This window comes from Sphaeramia orbicularis, chromosome 12, assembly GCF_902148855.1.
Source record: "Sphaeramia orbicularis chromosome 12, fSphaOr1.1, whole genome shotgun sequence".
In the NCBI taxonomy this organism is placed as follows: Eukaryota; Metazoa; Chordata; class Actinopteri; order Kurtiformes; family Apogonidae; genus Sphaeramia; species Sphaeramia orbicularis.
In genome coordinates, this window is record NC_043968.1 from 56,492,713 (window position 1) to 56,514,456 (window position 21,744).

The window sequence follows — 21,744 nt, forward strand, 5'->3', positions numbered from 1 at the left end:
TTTTCCGCCAACAATAGCCACAAATTTTTATTGCGTGCGCACTGGCGAAACGCGCTTTTATTTAAGCAACTATATCTGCATTTATTCAAAGAAAAGATCCCATCAATTAATTCCCACACGCTTATAGTCTTTATATTTACATATTACATGTATGTAGGCCATTCTGAAATAACCTTTATAGGCGTAACAGTACAGAGAGGCATCTGAAAAATACAGCAAAGCATTTTATTACACACAGACCCTCATGTGGAACACACCAAACAAAGTGTTTGACTTTGGTTTTCAGAAAAAAAAGGAAACTGATTTTCTTTTCCCCACACATCCATACACAAAGGGTAGTTTTTCAGTTCTGATAGGACAACAAAAGTTCAGATGACAGGATTGAAAATGTAAAAATATGCAGAAAATGTTTTATTAATCTGAAGTAAATGTGGATTAAATGTATACAGCCTATATGTTTGAGTCTGTGCAGGGGAAAAAAAAGTAGGGCCAGCCCTGTGAAGTGAGTATTTCTTTTTGACATTAAAATATAAATGCAAAAAGTCACCCAACTTTATTCACAGCTGAACATTTGAAACTGGATCTGTAAGGCTCAATAGCTGAAAATAAGTATGGAGGAAAAAGAGCAGGGGCAAAATGAATCTGACTCAGCAATGAACAGAGACATTTAGAGAGATAAAGTAGCCTACATGATGAAGCATCAGCAAGTGTAAAGCGGGAGAGTGTGAAGGAGCTGAGCAGCAGCACAGATCCACTCTTTGCCTGGAGGTACGGGGGGCCGAGAGGAGGAATGAAAGCCCGCCGAGTGGAGGGAGATAACCCCACTAATCATTTCCCCAATATGATGGAGAAGGAGGAGGAGGAAGAGGAGAAGGAGGAGGAAGGGGGGAAGGACTACAAACTTGGGTCATGGACGCGGGGATTGACATCCCAATCTCAGCAAATAATGAAAGCTTTCCTCTCGGATAAGAAGGAGGGTTAGGGAAGACGACAGGAGAAGAGAGGAAGAGGGGGAGGAAGAGCGCTTCTCCACCACACACAGTCAGCTTAAAACTTCTTAGTCTTTGGCTGTGATTTGTTAATTTTTAACGGATTTTAGAGGGAGAGCTAGTGTCAGAAGAAATGAGCAAACTCCCAAATAAAAATGCCAAAAACTTCCTCAACAAATGCAAGTTCCTGCTTGGTTTTTCCGACAAACAGTATGACTCATAACCAACACCTATTATCATATTTTCAGTCTCCTTATGTTGAGTTAATTTTAAACATAATTTTCCTAAACAGCACAGTCTGTGAAGTTATTTTCCAGTTTAATTATAAGAATAAATATAGCTCCATATCAACAATAAGAAATTTAATAAATTCAACCCATTCATAAGGAAAACATAAACCCCTCCTTGTGAAAATAAATAAATGTCTTTGAGGTGGTAACATTTGGTGACACAATGACACAAAAATACAGAAATGAAAGCAGTTTGTGGCAGAAAACCCTTTTTTTTTTTTTTTTTTTTCTTGTTGTTTGAGGCCTTAAATGATTGAAGGACTGTGTGATGGTTGAACGTCTCCAAACGATGTGTTCAACAAGAAGAATGAAGCCAGAATCCACCAAAACGAAATCGCACCCCACTGGAAAAGAACAATTTCCAATTTCCTATTACAACCTGAGAAGTCCAAACTTTTTCAATAAAAATGGAAAACATAACTTCTCTGTTATGTCAACAGATTAGGCGCTTCACTTCCCATCAGTTAGATTGCTTTATTCAGTGCCCATGTCGGCAGTTATTTCAGAATCTCTAATTGTTGTCCATTTCACATCATCTTCACACAATTATTCCAGTAGAAGAAAAGCAAATTGTCTTGTATTGTGACAGTGAATAAGCATCGTGTGGCTTAAATGAATAGTAGTGAATGTGCCCTGTAATCAAACTAAAGCTGGTCCAATTAAATACTTAAATTACTTAAATACTTCATATGTGACTGACATACGAAATAATTGAAGTTTCATTCACTTTACATTTAGTGACATATAAACACATTCAACCATGAAACAAACCATGAAACAAAGAGGTTAGTAAAGGGGATACGATGCCATTCACAGGTTGAATATAATTTTAATATAAGGACATAAATCAATTCAATTACATATCATAGGCCTATTTTTTGGTTAATTTAATGTTGAAATCTTACTTATTGTAGCTTTAAGTAACAGTAGGACTAGTACTTCAAAAACCTAAAATAAAAGGTATTTCTTGTACCAGATTATCTGTAATGATGGATCTGAAAAGTGGATTTGTGATATTCATAATGTTAGCCACAGCAGAGTTAATTCCAACCACTGTTACAATACTTCATAATAACAGATAAGTAGCCATAAATCCTACTTGTTCTAACTATTATTCTGCTTGATGATATATTTAGAAAAAATACAGTCTAGTGATCCATTTGAGTTGGTTGATATTTGGCAGAACCCACTTTATCATAATATTCTTTCTGGTCTTCTTCGTCTTTTGTTTTGACATGATTCAATTTGATGCTATTCAGCTCCAGCTACAAGGACAATGGAGGCGTCATCACTGCCAACAAACTCATATTTACAGATGTCAATCTGGTTTTCACTTGTGTCCATGATTACGTGAATTCAAATGGGATCAAACTGAGGAAATGATCAATTAGATTTGTTTTTAATGGGTTTTTCTATATATCTCTTCTCCACCGTAGTAAAGCTTAGATGCAGAACCCATGCCATTTTAGACACAAATCAAAGTGGAGAGCATCAAATCTTATTAAATTCACAGACTTCTTTTGCATGTTTTGTTTTTAGGCTTCATTTTCTACAATTTTTGTGCCCAGCTGTGTGACAATAACAGTCCAAAAGGATGACAATTACAGAGGTGATATTGTTTATTCTTTTGTGGTCAAACCTTATTCATAATCTCATTGTTTTATGTGTCCCTTACATGTTTTTATTGTTACCCACATGGGATTTTAATCATAACTGAACTGAACTAAGGGTGTTATGTATTAACATTTAACAAACTTCCTTCACTGTCAAAAAACCCTGCACAAGAAGCAAAAGCGCACACTAGAAATAAAAATTAACCAATGATTTGACGTGTCCTGACGTCTCACAGGAAGCAATAGTTGTATGTGGCAGCAGGGGGCCGGTGTAAAGCACCATCAGATGGCACACAGATTATTCAATCAATATCTCGCGGTGTTACGGGAGGCCTTGTTGCCTCTCCAGCGAATACGATAAAAAAACAAAAACACCCCGAGGCCCCGACCCCCAACGGCCAGCCAGCCTAGGAAATGCCTCTGGGACCAGATGACAACCTGGAGCAATGAGTAAATCTAACACTGATCTGTCCGGGACTTCCAGACAAAGGCATTTGGAGGGAAAGCTGAAGATAAAATCTCAGCGCAGACCGGTTATGTTATTCAGCTTCTGTCACGAAGAGAAAATGCAAAGTTATTCATCTGCAGTAGACGCAACGTGATTAATTCAGAAACCATAACAGGAAGAGAAGACTGCAGACTTAGAAATATTCATTCTGTATGAGAACGCAGGCTGTTTGATTTACAGAGGTGCTTGTAGAGGTTTTGCCTGTTATATGTTGTGACTAAACAATAGAACTCATTTTGCAACGGAAATTCCTCTAATTTTCTTTTTTTTCCCCCTGAACTAAAAGGTTAAAAGTAGAAAAAAATCAACACCCAAGTGGCCAGCCCTTTAAAAAATACATTTACATCGCATTAAACACCAAGGTCAACTATCTCATAATAAAGCTCTCCAGTCCATATTAAAGTAGATTTCTTCTGAATCCATACACAGGCTTGGACACAGTGGAGATTTACTATTTATAAGTGCTCCCTACATACAGCTTATACATGTGGAGTAGTGTCCATGATCTGGTCTCATTTAAAAGTGGGCTAAATTAGAAGGAACAGGCAGTTTCTTGGACACCCCGCCAGCCCCTGGGGGTCACTGACCGGGGCCACGGGGAGGCCTCTCACCTCATAAACATAAAGGGAGGAGAGGGCATCAATAAATGATGAGGAGTGGTATACATGTATTTTTAACAGTGCTTCTGTGTGATGTCTGGCAGCTCTCTCACACACTGTCTCCTGGTAGAGGGCAGAGAGCAGAGCAGGACCACGCATTTCTGAATTAGGCCTCTGTGTGTGTTGGACTGGCTGGGGGGGCAGCGAGTGAGGGGGCCAGGTGGTCTTTGTACGGAAAAAAAGGGGAGGGTGTGCACATAGCTAACAGGTTCCTGCTTTTGCCAGTGAGGTCAGAGCTGTTTGTCACTGTGGATCTGGGCAGGGGTGTCAGTAACCAAGTCCACTTACTCCTATTACTGTAATCAAGTAGCTTTTGATGTTTTTTATTGACTATTTTTAATTGGAGTCCGACAATGACTTAAAGCTACAATTTGTAAGATTTCCACATTAAAATGTCTTTGAAAAAAAAAATAAAACCAATGGCCTTGTATCTCACCGGCATACTCTATCAAGAATCAATAACAAGTTGACTTTGTGAGGTTGTCAGGTCCTATTGCTATGTTAAGAGTCCTGTGGTCTTGATGCAGGAGCTCAGTGTCCCAATAGAAGTGGGTGGTACTTTCAGTGGAGGAGAACTCAACTAATTAAATGAAAGTCCGTATATGACTTCCTGCCAGTGCTCAATAGTAACTATATTGATATCTCTGACTATTTCCCTGCTATAAGCCATCAAAACATGGCCCATTATATGTAAGGGCAAATTTTTAATATTTCAAAAGTTTGTCAAAAATTCAAAAATCAGAATTTATCAAAACTGTGACGACATCTTGTAGACAAGGTCCCAAGGAAGCTACATATAAAATCTGATATGAATCCAACCAGTAGTTTCACCGGAGAACGTGTTTGAAGAAATTGCTAACAAAGACGACGAAGATGACAGCAATGACGACAACGATGAAGATGACTCATGGCCTATTGGCCGGTGAGCTAACTAGGCCTATGATGTGCTTTTTATTAATTTGTGTACTTATATTAAAAATATATTGATTTGATCACCTGTGAATGGTGTGATATCCCTTTTACTGATCTAAATGTTTAATATCACTTGAGGCTGTTTTATGTTTAAATGTGTTCATACATCACTACAAGTAAAGTGAATAAAACTTACTTTCGATACTGCCCAGCCAAAATAGACCTATATTCAATATTTCTGTGAATTGCATTTACCTTTGATTAAAGGACACATTCACCGTGACATCATTTAAGTCACAAAATGCTTATACACAGTAAATGTCACATCACGAGTTCCATGACTTCTGTCCATTTCTTGACGATGGTTGAGCTGCAGCGTAAAGTCATCTCCATCTCATCCCCAATGATTCTCAGTGGGGTTCAGGTCTGGACTTTGTGGAGTTCAATCCATGTCTGAAACTGATCTTCATACTTTCTAAAAAACTGATGGTTGTTTAAGAAATTAGAAGCTCCTCACTGCATCAGTTAAAGGGTTAAAGAAGTTGTTGTAGCTGAAACTTATTAATCACTACAGTAATAATCCAATTGAAGGAGCTGAAGAATTTGCTTAGTTAAATCTAGATGGTACTTTTTGTTTGCCAGACTGTAGATTTTCACTGGTAGTGGTGGTCAAAACAACAATTCCCATAATCCACCACTATCTATCAGTGTCTTTTACTACTACATCTTTAGTTTTTTCTTTAATTGAGAGACCTCAAAGTGTCAAAAATTAGTTCAAGTATATTCATTTTTATGTATTTGATGTTGCTTCAATTTTAGAGTTAAAAAAAAAAAAAAATCTCCACGAGCTTACATGCCAGGAAATAAGGTCATCTATGCTAAACATTTCATTCTGTAGATGACAAAGAGGAAGAAAACTCCAAGGCACTCTCTTTAAGCATTAAAATGCCTGTATTCTCACGGCATGGTCATCTATAGACCTTAAAAAACACTTCAGTGTGTTTTTGTCAAAATACATTGGTCTATACATGACCATGCCATGAGAATAAAGGCATTTTAATGCTTAAAGAGAGTGTCTTGGAGTTTTCTTCCTCTTTATCATTTCCTTTATGAATCCCTTTTTCCAAAGGGCACCTCAAAAAACTGTTTTATGAGTCCTAGAAGCATTCCTTCCCATGATTTTTTGAACATTTCATTCTGTGCTGGTTATTCAGGATGAAATAGGACAAAAATGGACACAGAATACTTGAAATAAACATAAGTCTTGTTCAGTTACACGTGAAGTTGAACATAAAGAAAATCGCTGGCCAAATTTAACCAAGTAATGTAACAGCTTCAATCTGCAGCATAAACTTAGACCAAAAATGTTAAGAGTCACTTATAAAAACCTGGATCCAAAAGCACAGGTGAATCTCAAATGTGTTTGTAGAAACAGCCAGAGGCTTTACTGATGCTCATTTACAGGATTTTTGTAGCAAATCTTTGTTTTGTGGTTTTGTAAACCTCACAGAATGTCAGCTTGTTAGTTTTGCATACTTACATTTACACTTCATTAATACCAGAAATATTAGTAGTTATTAATTCTGCGTATATTTGATCTCAGAGGAGGTAGGGGTCATGTTTTGTGAGAAGATGGGAATTAACGCTTACACTAAATACGAACAAAGAATACTGAAAATACTGTAAGTACTAATACTAAATGTACATTACAATTAAATTACTCTTCACTCTAATCTCTTTTACGACTTTTAGTCACAGTTGCTTAGGGTTGAGATCCCCAACAAGAGATGAGCCATTTGTGAAAGCAAAAAACATCAACAATAATATGATATGTAAATGAAATTTCCAAGTAAAATATTAGAAGGGTGCTCCATAAGAGATGTATCAAGATACATGACATAAATGATGTAAGAAAAGGAAAATCAGAGCTGGGTGGTTTGGCCAAACAAAAACCCCTTGATTTTTTTTCAAAGTAATTTGCGATTTACAATTTGAATCTATTGTTTTCTGGCTTTATGAACTGAAGACCAAATATGACTGAACATAGTCTTTCTGAAAACATTCTAACACATTCTGCATTTTTAGATTTTTGTTGAACAAGAAAAGGTTTCCAGAGGAATATTCTCCATTCTGTAATTTAGATCTTTTTCACTATTTACAAAAATTGAAACCTTGATAAATCAAATTAATTCAATATATTGCTCAGCCCAGATGAAAATAATGCAAAAATATGCAAGAAGACGTTAAAGACAAGATGTACTGATGGTGCAAGACTCAGTACAAATGTAGACATTATGGCTATTCAAGCTGTAATTGTAAATTTGGGTCCAAAGGAGACATGAAATAGATGTTTGGGTCTAAGGCTGAAAAAGTTTGGGAACCACTGGCTGACGTAAACTTTAAACTGAGTAAAACAATTTAGTACTCATTAAACTCCGCAAGTGAGCATAATAAAATAAGGAAAGGATCCCAATAGGATTTGTGCATTAAGAAAAAAATGCACCAAATATAGGCATAGAATTGACACAATATGAGACCATTATGTAGATTAAGAGAGTAAGACCTGCCTCATGTCAATACTTTGATTGTGTATCCAGATTGGAGATGTGTAATGGGTGGGATGACTACAACTATTATCACTGTTAGTGTTACAATGATATCAGTGTGTCACTGTATGAAACCTCATTGACATCTAAGTAGTGACAATAATTAAACTGTGCTTATTTTACAGGTTATGCATCTAAAGTGTTTTTTTTTTTTTATATTCAACCATCTGCTCCTAAACCTCGACATTTGCTTCACAATAAGGCAGAAGAGTGATGAGTGTCAAATAAGCACATTTTTATACAAAACAGTTGTCAATTAATTATTTTTTGCTGTTATGATAGATTAACGGATTCACAGCCCTGTTTGGTGTAAGATGAAAGGATCAAGAGGTCGGACATGAAATCAGTAAATGGTTGGCATCACTGCTTGATGAATGATTTAATAATTTGATTGATTGATTGATTGACTATAGCAGCACGAATAGGGTTTGTTTACTTGAACAGTCAATAAGATTAAAAAAAACAACAACAAATAAATAACACAAGCATACGAAGATAGTAAAATTTCCTAAAATATCAAAGCACAAAAGAAATATTAGGCTCTCATGGAGGGAAGTTAAGTCATACATAAAACACTGAACACATATTTTACACAAACTGCCAAGTTCACCCCAAAAAAATGTAAACTGTTGATCTTTTGTTACGTTTTAGTTTCACTGAGTCTCAGCACTGGATAAATTATGGGAAAGTTGCAGAGATGCCAAGGGAGCAGCAGCGCTGTGGATTCTGGCAGGAAGGAAATGACTGATGTTGCTCGTAGCCTACAGCAGAGCAGATGAACACACGGCGATCGATTCAATCAGCGGTGGAGGCAGGAATAACAACATAGCAGCATGGTTCGACTCACATGCAAAAGATCACAGAATTAATGTTATTATTAATGCAATGGCAGTGTTTAGACGTCTACTGTGGTACTTCTGTCATTACGTAGATCATTCATGTGTTAGGGTTTTTACTATTGAAATTTCCTCAGTGGTAGTTTACCTTTGAGCTTGAATAAATGAACAGACAGTCAAATTAAGTGTTAAAGTATTAAATCAGTGAGTATTTTATATATTAAAGTCATCATTTGAGGGGTGAAAAACACAACTACACAAGACTGGAAATATTAGATTGACTACACTGACAGAGCGTAAAGCTACTGCAACTAACCATATGATGAAATCCAAAAATGCAGAAAAAAAAAAAAGTAATGTATTTTACACTTTTTTCAAACCTCACGCTGTTCAACTTTGTAATAAGAAGATGAAGAAAGAAGATGAACACATATAAATAACCAGTGTTGGTTTTAGGCAATGAAAACAAAAAAACAAAAAATATAATTGTGTGTGTGACAGTTACTGAAAAAATATGTAAATACATTAAAGCTATGGATCAGAAAATTGGTGCATACAGGGAAGTTACATTCAGATCTATCCTTTTCTATAAAAAGCTTGTATTTCCTATAATATCCATTTCATTCCTTTCTATCTTTTAGCAGATTTCAGAACACTAGTCACAGTGAAAGAACATCAGGTAGGATGGTTTGCATGAGCTGTCTTTATGTTTCAATAGCAGATTAATATAGTTTCAATAATATGTTTATTTGGCAGTGTGTCCTTTTTTTAATGGTTTTCTTGTTTGAATGTGGACCACGTCTCATCTGCCAATCAAATCTCTGAGCTCTGAACAACTCACTCATGTCTGGCAGTGAACAGTTGCTACTAAAGTCATCAATAAAATAAGTAAAAATGTACACCATTTTAATGAAGTAAGTCAATGATTTCTGATAATCTGTACGCTTATGTTTCATAGTAACCCTCCCATCACTGTCCATACTGCACATGTTAAGAACATACATGTAGACGCACAAGGACATGATGCAGCTCTAGTCTGTGTTTATGTGTGTACCTGTGCTAAGCGTGTTTGCGCGCACACATCATTTGTGTGAATCTTTGCTCTTTCATGGTGGCAGGTGTGTTCGTCTTGAGGGCAGAGATGTTGGAGAATCAGTCAACAGTGGACGGGTTGGGGACTTAAAGGGGGGCCAAAAAGCCCCTAATTGGACAAGTGAGACTGGTGGCGGTGGAGCTCAGAGTGGAGAAGACAATCTACCTCAGTGACCACTCCTTGACATGCCATTTGCCTCTGAGGACCCCCAGGGCTGGCCGAGCAGCTGCCCGACAGAGCCATAACTCCAGGCCAAGGCGAAGACCCCGGGCTAACAAGCCCATAACGAAAGACGGGAGGAGTGTGAGAAGGAAAAGACAGCAGAGAGCAGTAAAGCAAAAGTAGGAATAGGCCGGGAAGTCAAGAGGAAACACAGATGTGCTAAGACACTTTTCTGCTTGCAGAAACTTTATTCTCTAACACGTAAAGAAGCCGGAGATCTCACGCTGCCGAGAGGATGGCTTTAATCGCAAAAGAAGCGGTGTGGTTTCCCTGCCTTGCTCCGGATCCTAATGCTCATTTCATCATCAGATGAACTGACACCGATATATTTACATGGAGCGGGAACGGCAGAGGAATTTGGAGGCATGTTGCCTGGGAGATCAGAGAGCTGGTTTATAGAATGGAGGCAACACAAACAAACAGCAGCAAAGGCCCCTGGCTCTGCAGACACACACCTATAAACACAGACGCCCACAGACACCCACACCTAGATTCACCTGAATGGGTGAAAAAACACTCTCCCAGGTTTGAAGTTTGTCTGCAGTGGCAAGCCGAATAAAGCGTGTGAAGCGTGATGCCAGGTAGAGGAGAAAACCAGCTTCAAACAGTTATCAATACAATTGGCTGTGCCAGGCGCAGCAGTTTAACCTCTTTAGCGCGCCGGGTGTCTGCTAACTGGATGTGACGCTTTCTCTGGAAGGCGCCTTCTGTGGTGTCGTCTTCACAAAGACTCACAGGGGCCTGATGGGTACTGAGAGTCCCAGTTTAACTGTGCAGCGCCGCGTCCCTTTGACAGTCCCCAAACTCAACCACAATAACACCCCAAGAAAACACAACAAATTCTCCCACTTGCCAGAGAATAAAAAAACACAGGTTGTGATGTGCAGCGGAAATTTGCAAAACAGTAAATAGTGATTCAAGTGCCTCTCACAACAGATGTCTCAAGTTAGCCTGTTTATGGGAATCAACTTTTCCTGACTGCTCTCATAACACTTTTTCCTAAGAATATCAACATCCTCTTACACACAGGAAAGGACAAACACCATGAGCCGTACAAAATAATTCTAACATATTTGTAAACATTGACATGAGTACAAAGATAAACAGGCTCCCTATAAAAATCCAACACATCAAACACTTCCTACACAGAACGCCGCCGTGATTTAGAATCTGCAACTCCATCTCGTGTCGTTTTATATACATTACGCAATTACTTCCAATGTAATTACTCATAAGCACATGGGTTTAGTAGGTTTAAAAGCTGAGAGAAAACTGTCTCATCATGTTCCGTCTGGTGAAACAGTACATCGACATCAAGTTACAGCTTGGTAAGAACACCACAATAAATTGATTATAAGCAAAACTTGTGAGTTGTTTTGATCTAATTTTACAATGAGATGAAATAGAACCAAGTAGTATTTCCAAAGGTAAGAAATCATTAAACACATCATTTGTACAGTTTTACTGTGCAACAAAGGGAATGTAAAGGCGAATGGATGTCAGCATGAAACAATAATCACCAAATGTTTCATGTGGTTTTGACTGTGTAATACTAATTTTAGCCTATAATATTCTGAAAAACCTATATTAGCTCTTTAGCATCAAGTTATCACCAAATAATTGTCACCATAATCCAAAAAATTACTTTTAAAACACTTTATTATTGACGGGTTTCCATATCGTTTTTTTCAAAATATTACTAAATGGTTTTGTCTCTTGTTATCGTTCAATGTTTTCCCCATTGCTTTTACCTCCTTAATCCTTCATTAAAATAAATTAATCAAATAATACCCAGATACACACAGTGTTAATAAGTAATTAGATACTATTGTGTGTTCTGTGAATTCTTCTAATCAGAGACTGTGTGGACTATAGACATATGTTGTTATTGTTTTTTTTAACTGTTGAGATGGCCTTTAATTACACTGTATTTGCATGTTCAAAACATGGACTCTGAGAGTCATAGTGCTCTATTTGAGATATTGTTAAAGATGAGGTGATGACTTTAATTTAACATAGGCTACTGTATACTTTAAGTAGTAACCCCTTTTTATTGCTACATTAAAACTCAGAATAATGATCATTTTCCAATTTGTATGTTAATTAGTGCAGTACGTTATCAGCTATTTATTATTTATCTATCTGTGCTGTTATGTAAGAAAGCAATGTTCATTTTATTTCAAATACTTCAACCACAGCGTATCTGTATAGCAATAATCTGGAATCAGGTCAATTTATCTTTCGCCGAGTAATGATGACTAAAAATGCATTTGGTGACAGTGGTCAATATACTGTTCATCCAGTCATAAATGGTGTCATTTCAACAAATCATTACAAAGGCATACCTTAATTATGGTGTCTTTATTATGACACTATTGCCCCTCTATGACCATGTTGTTACAGAACTCTGACGTAAAATGGCACCTCTAACACTATTAACGTATGTCACATACCCTCAAGTGTGAAAAAGCAGCAAAAAACAAAAACAAATTCAGCTTCCAGTTTTGCCAAGAAGTCGAAGAGCTGCCTGGGAGGAAAAGGGCAGGAGCTCCGGCTGCCAGCGATGTGGTGGAGGCATTAGGGACTGCATCTGGCGTGCAGTCAGGCTGGTTGGGCGCGGCAGCAGCAGCCCCCTGCACCCTTGATCAGGCAGGTCTCAGCAGACCCGTGGGTGCCAAGACGCCGCCATCCAAACCTGGAACCATCAGCCCCCACATGGACACATGAAAACAGAGGGAGGAAAATGCACAGAGAGGAGAGCACATGCTGTATGTATATGCATGCAGGCACACAAACATGTCCTCCCCGCTTTGACTGCGCAGGCTTCCGCACAAACACACACACCTCTGACAGGCCGTACACAGATGTTCCCGTGATAACTATGGCAATGTCAACACATACTGCTGCCTGACTCACATCCTAAGTCATAATGAACTAGAGCTACTGAGCCTCCATTTCTTCTTCTGGGCTTCTCTCTGACAATTTGTAGACTGCTTCTGGCTCCAGGTTGCATTCTGACCCCCAGGAGGAGGAAGAGGAGCAGAGGCAGAAATGTAAAAGAGGCTCACACAGCAACAGCAACTGGGTGTATATATTTATATATGGCAATCGGATCAGGATGGAGAGATGTGTCACTGTGTACCCAAGCTCTCTGTTTAACGCCACAGCACTGTGTGACCCCACAGCGCTGCTGTCCCCTTCAATTAGGCTTGGGAGAGGATTAGCAGTGAGGGGAGGCAGGGGGAGACGTAAAGGAGTGGAGAGATGGCTTGGAGAGATAGAGTAATTGGCGCCGCTAACGGAGTATTAAAGAAAGGGGAGGTTGAGTCATAAGATGCAGCGGAGGGAAAGGTGAGGAGTCAGCGGGGGGTTGGGAAGATAGACCGGCTGATATGAGGACCCAGGCAGAGCCGGTTAGTGTGGAGAGGAGGCAGACACAGAAACAATACACAGGAGTAACTATAGCTCAGCTGCATCGTGTTCTGCTCAGACGCCTATAGAAAACTGACACACAGCCGTCACTGTCTGACGGTAAGACACACAGCACAAGGGACAGCCCCCCCCTTTGACGGATGCAGAGGGTCCAAAAATAGGTGTTGCAGAAAAAGGGACTCTTAAAAATAGCTTAAAAATAGAACAAAATGTGACTATGGTGCTTTTTAATAAGCAACACTCAAATAGGACTCAGACGGTACCCAGCAGTGGAAGAAGTATTCACATTTTTTAATAAATAAAATACTACAGTACAAAAATACTCTATTACAACTAACGTTTTGCATAAATAACCCTACGTAAATAGACAGTATTTTGCATTTTTGCAACAAAACATCCAAAATCGATGAGTCCTATGTTCTAGAGTTTGTTGCCTTGTGTACTACATACATTATATACTGTATTTAGATGTTTCTGATGATTTTCAAAATTAGAGAAATTTATTCCGCTTAATTCCCTGTAATTTATTCCCTTTTACTGTATCACTGGATCAACTGTCACTGGTGTCATATCTCATTTACTCAGTTAACATTAACATTTAATGTTACTTGCGGCTATTTCACTAGAACACATCACATAATATGATGTGAATGGATGTATTCAGTTATCTCTGACTGAAATAGTGTGAAAGTTCAGTTACTGAGTGTACATGTTTAAGTGTTTGTTTAGAGGGTTTTATTGTGAAAGGGAAACACAAAAGTGTGGCTTCTGCAGATCACAACAAATGACAACTTCTACTATTGTTGTGATTGAAGGGGAGCTAACTCAAGAAACTGCACTGCATGTAAATAAAAAGTACTGAAGAATGAATAGCAAAATGAGTGGAAGTACATTACTGTTGTCTCAGCTGGAGGTGGAGTTAGTTTGCACTACTTTATATCCAGGTTTATGAACAGACACCAGATAGATTTGGGTCTCAGTAAATGACTGAGAAAGAAGGAAAGAAAAAAACGTGTCATTTAGAGAGAATTCGTGATGCTCTTCCTAACTCAGACATTTGAAATTTTTGTTATAACATTGTGTCAAATCTTCATTTTAAAGTAACTAAATCTGTCAAACAAATGAAGTGAAGTAAAACTATGAAGTTACATTAAATGGATAATCACCCTCAAAAGTTACAACACTTGACCCAAGCTTCCTGAGTAGAAATACTAAACTAACTTCCATTGATGGCATCAGCTCAACTTACTTCAACTTAAATCAGTTTTGCTACCATTTGGTATCAGTTCCACTGCAAACAGGGTTCTCCCTCAGCCAGACTGGTCATCACAGTGATGCAGTGTAAATTATTGTGACATAATTTTCTATGCGACTGCAGCTTTGAGTGAAGCAACGGAGGAAGATTTAACTTCTAAGTTATCATTTCTGAAACGAAAATATATGTATTGTAAATTATATTATAAATTTTCATAGATTTCCAACTAGCTTGGCAGGATGTCCCATGTCCTAACAATATGATACACATATGAACTGATGCAACAATGATTCTGGGTTGACCAATCTGTAATCCCCATGATTTCAGGTCACATTAAGTATTCACTTTTCTTCACTTGGTCATGGTAGAAATGGCAGTTGATAATACCTGGTCCCTGATTGCAAATGGTGGAAACACCCAAGAGCCTTGTTGAACCAAGGGAGGTAGAGTTAATGTTATAAGAAAAGTGCCATTAGTTTCACTGCATCATTGACAATGTCAGCAGGAAGGAGCCCTAATATGAAGGTCATGGTTAACTCTCTTTTTATATTGCTGTAGGGAACTTCTGTCATTCACTGAGTGACACCTTCACTGAAGGATCTTTGGGACCAGCTCCAGATCTGCATCAATACCATGGTCATGGACATTAACAGGAGAATGAACCTCTGCATGTGTTTTTAATGTTTAAGGAAACCATAAACAGAACATTCAAACTCAACACAGAAAGGCTCCAGACTGATGGGGGACATATTTTACTCAAAATGATGAAATGAAAGATTATCATAAATTTTACTTAGGCCAAATATTTGAACTAAACTCAATTTCATATGTGAAATAGGTGTTTATTATACGTGCTGGCCATTGCACACGTCTCTTCTAACATTACAGGACATATGGGTTTGATGTATTTCACAGACAAAATGTGTGAAACTATTCATTTTATGTGTAATATCACATATTAACTGGCATTTCACATGTTGTTGGCAAGTGTTTTTGAGTTTCATTATGAGTATTTCAATGCAAAATTAGGAATTTTTCCTTCCACTTAATCATAAACACCTACATTTCAAGAATTAGCCACTCACTGTTGGATCTTGGACACTGTGGTTTATTAAGAGTCTAGTAGATTGTGACTTTTTAATCTTTCAAAACACATGTAGCCTTAATCCTGCTGGAGTCTCACCTGAGAAAAATAAGAAATTGACCTTTGCCTGTCGGCTCCAAGTCACATTCTTAAAAACCTGTGTCAACTCTAGCTCTAAAAACTGAGCTAAACAGAAAACAATGTGTTGTTTCCCGCTCCTCATCTCTATTACAGTGAGGCTCGACCGCGATTACCAACGAGGGAGCACTGCAAGTCCTCAACACTGAGAAAAAAACAGGCTGACAGCTCTACTAAATGAGATGAAGAGGAAGATCGAGCAGGAGGAAGCCACGAAGAACTATTGTACAGCTTCCAGTGTCTACGTACACACAGTTAAATCAACTGCTGCTTTTTATTTTGGATGCTTTTATCACTTTGGATGGCTCACCTGAGCTCCCCTCGAAGCTATTAATTTTAAGCCACAAAGTTTACTGCCAGTGTAGCGCCTTACATTTCTACCTCTGCTAAAACGGGGGAGGGTAGAGGGGAAGGAAAAAAAGGCAAAGAGTAACTTATTGTTTTTATATGAGATCTATTCCCTGGTGTTCTGGTCAATAATGACTTGATATATCAGTGACTGCCTTGCTATTTGCACTGTTTTCGGCGTGTTTTCTCTGCCTGTGATTGAGCGGAGCTATTTTCACGCGTGGAGAGAGGTGGCGGAGGACCAGGGAGGCTAACGTCTGTTTGATCAAAGTTTATGTGAAATTTCCAGAGGCCGCCAGGGGAGCTGCTGTTTATGAACTGTAATAAAAAGAGTCATTTTGACGGCGTGACCCCGGTGCACAGGCGGGAGGGAGGAGGATTTGGTTATGTCTGTTTGCAAGGAGGAGGTGCTCTCACAGGCCTCAGAGAAGACGAGGAGGAAGGAGACAGGAGAGGAAGGGAGAACAATTTCACATGCTTTACATCAGTCAAAGTATTCGTACCACACTGCTAAAGTATTACCAGCAAAACGTAAACTATGGAAAATAGTCACTGTGTTTTACTGTGTGATATGTATTAATTTTTAAAGTTGAGCTTTGTTTAATCACATGGTAACTAGATACTTTAACTCAAGTACTTTCTACTCCTACTTTATACGTCACCTGTATTAACTTCTTCAATGAACAAAAGCTGAATTTAAGTGATGTACACACAAAAATAGTATTTGTACTGCCGTATTATACTTATGTGGAAATTGATCATTTACTTGACTATTTGCATTTTTGTAGCTTGATACTTTTACTCCACTACATCTTAAAGACATATATTCACTTTTTACACCACAACATTTATTTATCTGCTTTAGTGCTTTTTCAGATAAAGATCTGAGACAATGAATGCACGTTTTTAAAATACAACACTTTGTTAACACCTAAACAATGTTGACTTTTAAAGACCTATACAATAAGGACAGTGTGGAACACAGTAAAGCTGATAGCTGATTAGTTGGCTGATATCATCCCGCACTGTGGTCAGAAAACTTTCAGATTGTCTGCAATACTCTTTTCACTTTTTAAAAAAAAAGACAGGTTGACCTGAAATGGGCACAAAGTCAAAGTTATAAACACCAAAATAAATCTGAATCACTGAGAATCAAACTCAAAGCAGTAAATATGGGAATGACCATCAAACAAAGTTTGAAAAATCTAATTAGGAGCAATGTTTATCTTTAGAGATACGTATTATTTTTCATTAAAGTCAGAATTTGCAATAAAGTAGTAGCCTGATATTAACTAACGTCCAGTGTCGCCCCCAGTTTCTGCCAATAACAATAGTTGGCTGAACTGATTACCCGGTCTATTTCAAAACTAAACCAACGTTTTTGCCCACTGATTTCTAATAAAAAGCTCACATTTCACATGTTTATGAACTGTCAGCAGTTCCACCGTATAGAGACCTGAAGTCCTACCACTTCCGTTGTCCCCCATGGTACCTGACTCCGGAAAAAATATGAACAGATGTCAATGGCGAGAGACAAATAATTTTTTAATCCTGGTTGAATTGTGTCACCATTTACACATATGATGTTTGACAGTTTAACAGGTATTTTTTACGAGTCAAGAAAGTCACAGTTTGTGGTAAAGACAGTACAGAAACATCTAGTTTATTGTTACACTGAGTGGACTGCATCCCTTGTCAAATGTGTTACGCATCACGAACACGAAAACAGCCGCTACTTTGGCACATTTTACCTCAATCTTTGAGAGCGAGGAGAAAAAGTACAAGGTGCAAATGCATCCAGTCTGGTCATGTTGAAGCTGCAGAGACGTCTTCAGACTCTGAGGAGATCGTGGGCAGAGACAGTTACAATCACTTCCATGACGTTCAGGTGTGCAGTCGTTATATTTATGTATATTTTCTGATACTTCAACAGTTTTATAACAAACAGGGAATTTCTTGACTTGTAAAATGATCTTTTAAATTGATAAATATATCTATAAATGATGGATTAATTAACATGTGATGATCTATTACTTGTCTTTCCGCATATAATAAATATAATATGGGGAACAGCTGGGAGGGGTGGAGTTTCAGCTCTCTCCAGGGACTGTGACTCTAAACTTCTGACATTTTTTCATTACAATAAATGCTCAAATATGTCACCCAAAACCAATAGATATAAAGTTGAAAAGCTGACAAATTTCCATCTCCAGTTAAGCCCCTCATAGATGTGACCGGAATCTGAGAAATCCACTCCCTCTGTAGATGTTAAGAAATGAAAACAGACTGATTTTCAGGTGATTATAAATAAATGAAGACTTAAGACTTGTCACATTCTTGTAAGTCCCCATAAATCTTACAAGGTGGACTTTTATAGCATGTAATTACTGTTCATGTTAGCTGGTGAGTAAATTACCTAAATTCTAGCTTGACCAGCCATCTCTCAATGTACTCACTACAGAGAAAACAGTCTGCAATTCGGCCAGTCGCTGTGAAATATGCACGAGCTATTCTATACCGAACCAATCACAAGCCTGGGGGGCGGGAGTTTCGCAATGTGTCATATGCGCCGACTTCTTTTCGTCACAAGTCAAAGTCAGTTCCAAGTCTGCACATCTCTTTATAACAGTTGTCGGTTGTTTACTTGATTCGAAAATAAGTACTGAATTATAGATTACACCTTGTATTCTTAAGTTTCTTTGACAAAAGCTTCACGTCCATCTCATCTGTGATTGGCTTACTCAGCACCTGTTAATCCTGCATTCATATTTGGATTCAAGCCCCGTAATTCCAGACGGATTTTCTCATTGAGAAAGACGGATGGCTTGCCAGGCTACCTAAATTCTGCCTCCAGGGTAATGTCAGCTTGATGTTTAACATCACAATACAGTGCAGAAGTCTGAGACTATGTGACTTTCTCTGCTGTATTCAAGCCATTTGACCAGTTAATAATGTTCTGTTACAGTTAAGTGTAAGTTTGTGAGTCACTAACTTTAACTTTATTCCATTTTTGCAAATACATCTCCTTTCGTCTTACAGAACTTGAACCCATGAAGACAAAAAATAATCCTTCAGTTTAGTTCAAATTCAACATATTTAGAGATAAAACTGTATCTGGGGAAGGAACTAAATCTGTCAGACAAATACAGTGAAGTAAAAGTACGATAAATGTAGAGGAGTCGCAGTATAAATGAACATAAAATAGAAAGGTGCAGGAGGAACTGTCCTTAGTTTGATTCCACCTCTAGAAGTGAGAGAGATGGAAAGGCAGAAATGTAGAGATGAGTCAAAGAAGGAGTGATGAAGAAACAGAAAAACTGTTGGAAGGGGGGAGGGAGTGAAACGGGAGGATTAAACCCCTGTGTTTTCTTAGCAGAGAGCCAACAGCTCTTAATGAAACACTTTGGTTCAATTTCTTATTCATCTCGCACAGCGTGATCAGCTTTGTCCCCAACAATCCTCTTCATCTGAATTTAATGCATCGTAAATGAGACCGAAGATGCAGACAGCTCTCAAACGGCGGGACAAAGAAAAAGAAAATGAATATATGTGCCATTCCCCATGCACTCAGGTATGTTATGAGAAACTGGCAGTCGATAAATAGGTATAAATAGTAACCTTTGAGAAAATCAAATAATGTTGACCTTTTGCTAAGTCGATGGTGTAATCCTCTGTGCTTCTGGCAGCCTGAGGAGACACTTGAGCAGTATCACACTTTTAATGAAGAGATGATTGGTCTCCAGGTTGAGAAGCTTACAGCTGGACTTGGACAGATGCTCTTCAAAAGCATACTAAATGACAGGTTAACGCCACATTAACTATTCCTCTCACAGGATGAAATTCAACTTTCATTTGCTCTTAGTTTTACACGTTTTGCTGCTCATTTGTGACAAAGTGGAGACACACAGCGGTGTTATTTGAAAATCCTGCTTTTTCATGACTTAACTGAGACATAAAATTAAACGTGTAATGTAAGCAATCAATAAAAATGCAAATAAGACTCATCAGTAGGGCTGACATCAAGCGACGATAGAAAGATTATAAGCTCTACAGGACTGACATTTATTTAGTTGTGTTTCACACCTCAAATATTTCTAAAAATTCTGAACGAGAAGCATGTTTTCAATAGAAATGAATTTCCATAGTATTCTGATAACTGCACATTGAGCCCAGTATGAAAGGCTAGTGTACAATGTGTTTGTTTTCTGATAAGAGGGAAAAAATGGCTGTTAAAACCATTTAAATGTATTTATTTTGTCTCATATATGAATTTTTTAAAATGGTCAGTGCTTACAGTTACCTGTTACCATGGCCAAAGTATTTGACATTTATATATCCTTTTAATGAAACAAAGTTATGATTTATTAAAACATTAATAAGAGATAGATAGATAGATAGATAGATAGATAGATAGATAGATAGATAGATAGATAGATAGATAGATAGATAGATAGATAGATAGATAGATAGATAGATAGATAGATAGATAGATAGATAGATAGATAGATAGATAGATAGATAGATAGATAGATAGATAGATAGATAGAATGTACACAGGGGATGGACAGAACGCTCCGTCCGTATCTGTCTGCATCTTTAATGGTGAGCATAAATGAGCTCTTACTCGGAACTGAATCCAAGTTCTGTTTAAGTCAGACGGGCCAGGTGCACCGCCAGGGCTCTGGCCAGCAGTGCGCTGCTCCGCTTCTGGCTCCAACCAATGACAGTAGAATTCCGTAAGTCAGGCGTCTTGCAAAGCTCTAATCTAAACACCAGTTGTCCGGAAATGTAATATGAAAATGATAAATGAGCCGTACCACGATACATGCTCGTATTGAACCGCTAGGGCGTACCGAATGGTATGATGGTACGATGTGTACCGTTGCACCCCAATAAATAGACTTTACTGATCCCAATACAAACCGGGAAATTGTTGTTTCCACATGATGTGGAAACAACAGTAAAAAGGATGTTCAATTATGCACAAGTTTGCTGTCCTTGCAATTTACAGATAAAGCCTAATGCAAACTAAGACACGACACGTTCTCATTTTAAAAGGTACAGGTGAAAATGTATGTTTTTGTCATCTGGACGATGAAATTAGCATGAAGCATCACAAACAAACATGGATGAGAATGAACTTGACATGCAGTGGTGTCTGGATATTCCAGTCCAAACGGGGAACTACTTCTGTGACATAGATGTGGTTTGGGTTTGACAAGTCTCATGGGGATCAGAAAAAACATACTTTGCAAATTCAGACCAGGCTTAACAACTACAGACAGACCAGGTAAGAAGATTAAAAAGACTGATCAGTCATGTTAAAAAATAAGAGTATTACCAGAACTTAGCTCTGATAGTAGATGATGGATAATGTTAACTATGAGTGAAAAAAACGGGGGAAAAAAATCAGTTTATTGTTTATTGTACCAGTATCCATATGTACAGTATGCATTTATTTAGATATTTATTAATTTGATTTAGATGATTAGTTGAAGATATCACCCAATTAATCAACCTTTTTCCTGTTATTGTCAATATATCTGCCTTAAAATCTCCAGCGTCAGTTGACAGCTACAGACTACGCGCTCACACACCATTAACCTCTTGTACCTCCTATGCAAGAATCCTGACAAACAGCTCAGAGAGAGTCTAATGAAGTGATTTCTATTTATGACTCTGCATTTTAAGCAGAAATCTTTTAGATTTTGCTTCACGGTTCAGTGAAAATTTGCACAAAGTTCTAAATAAAAGCATAA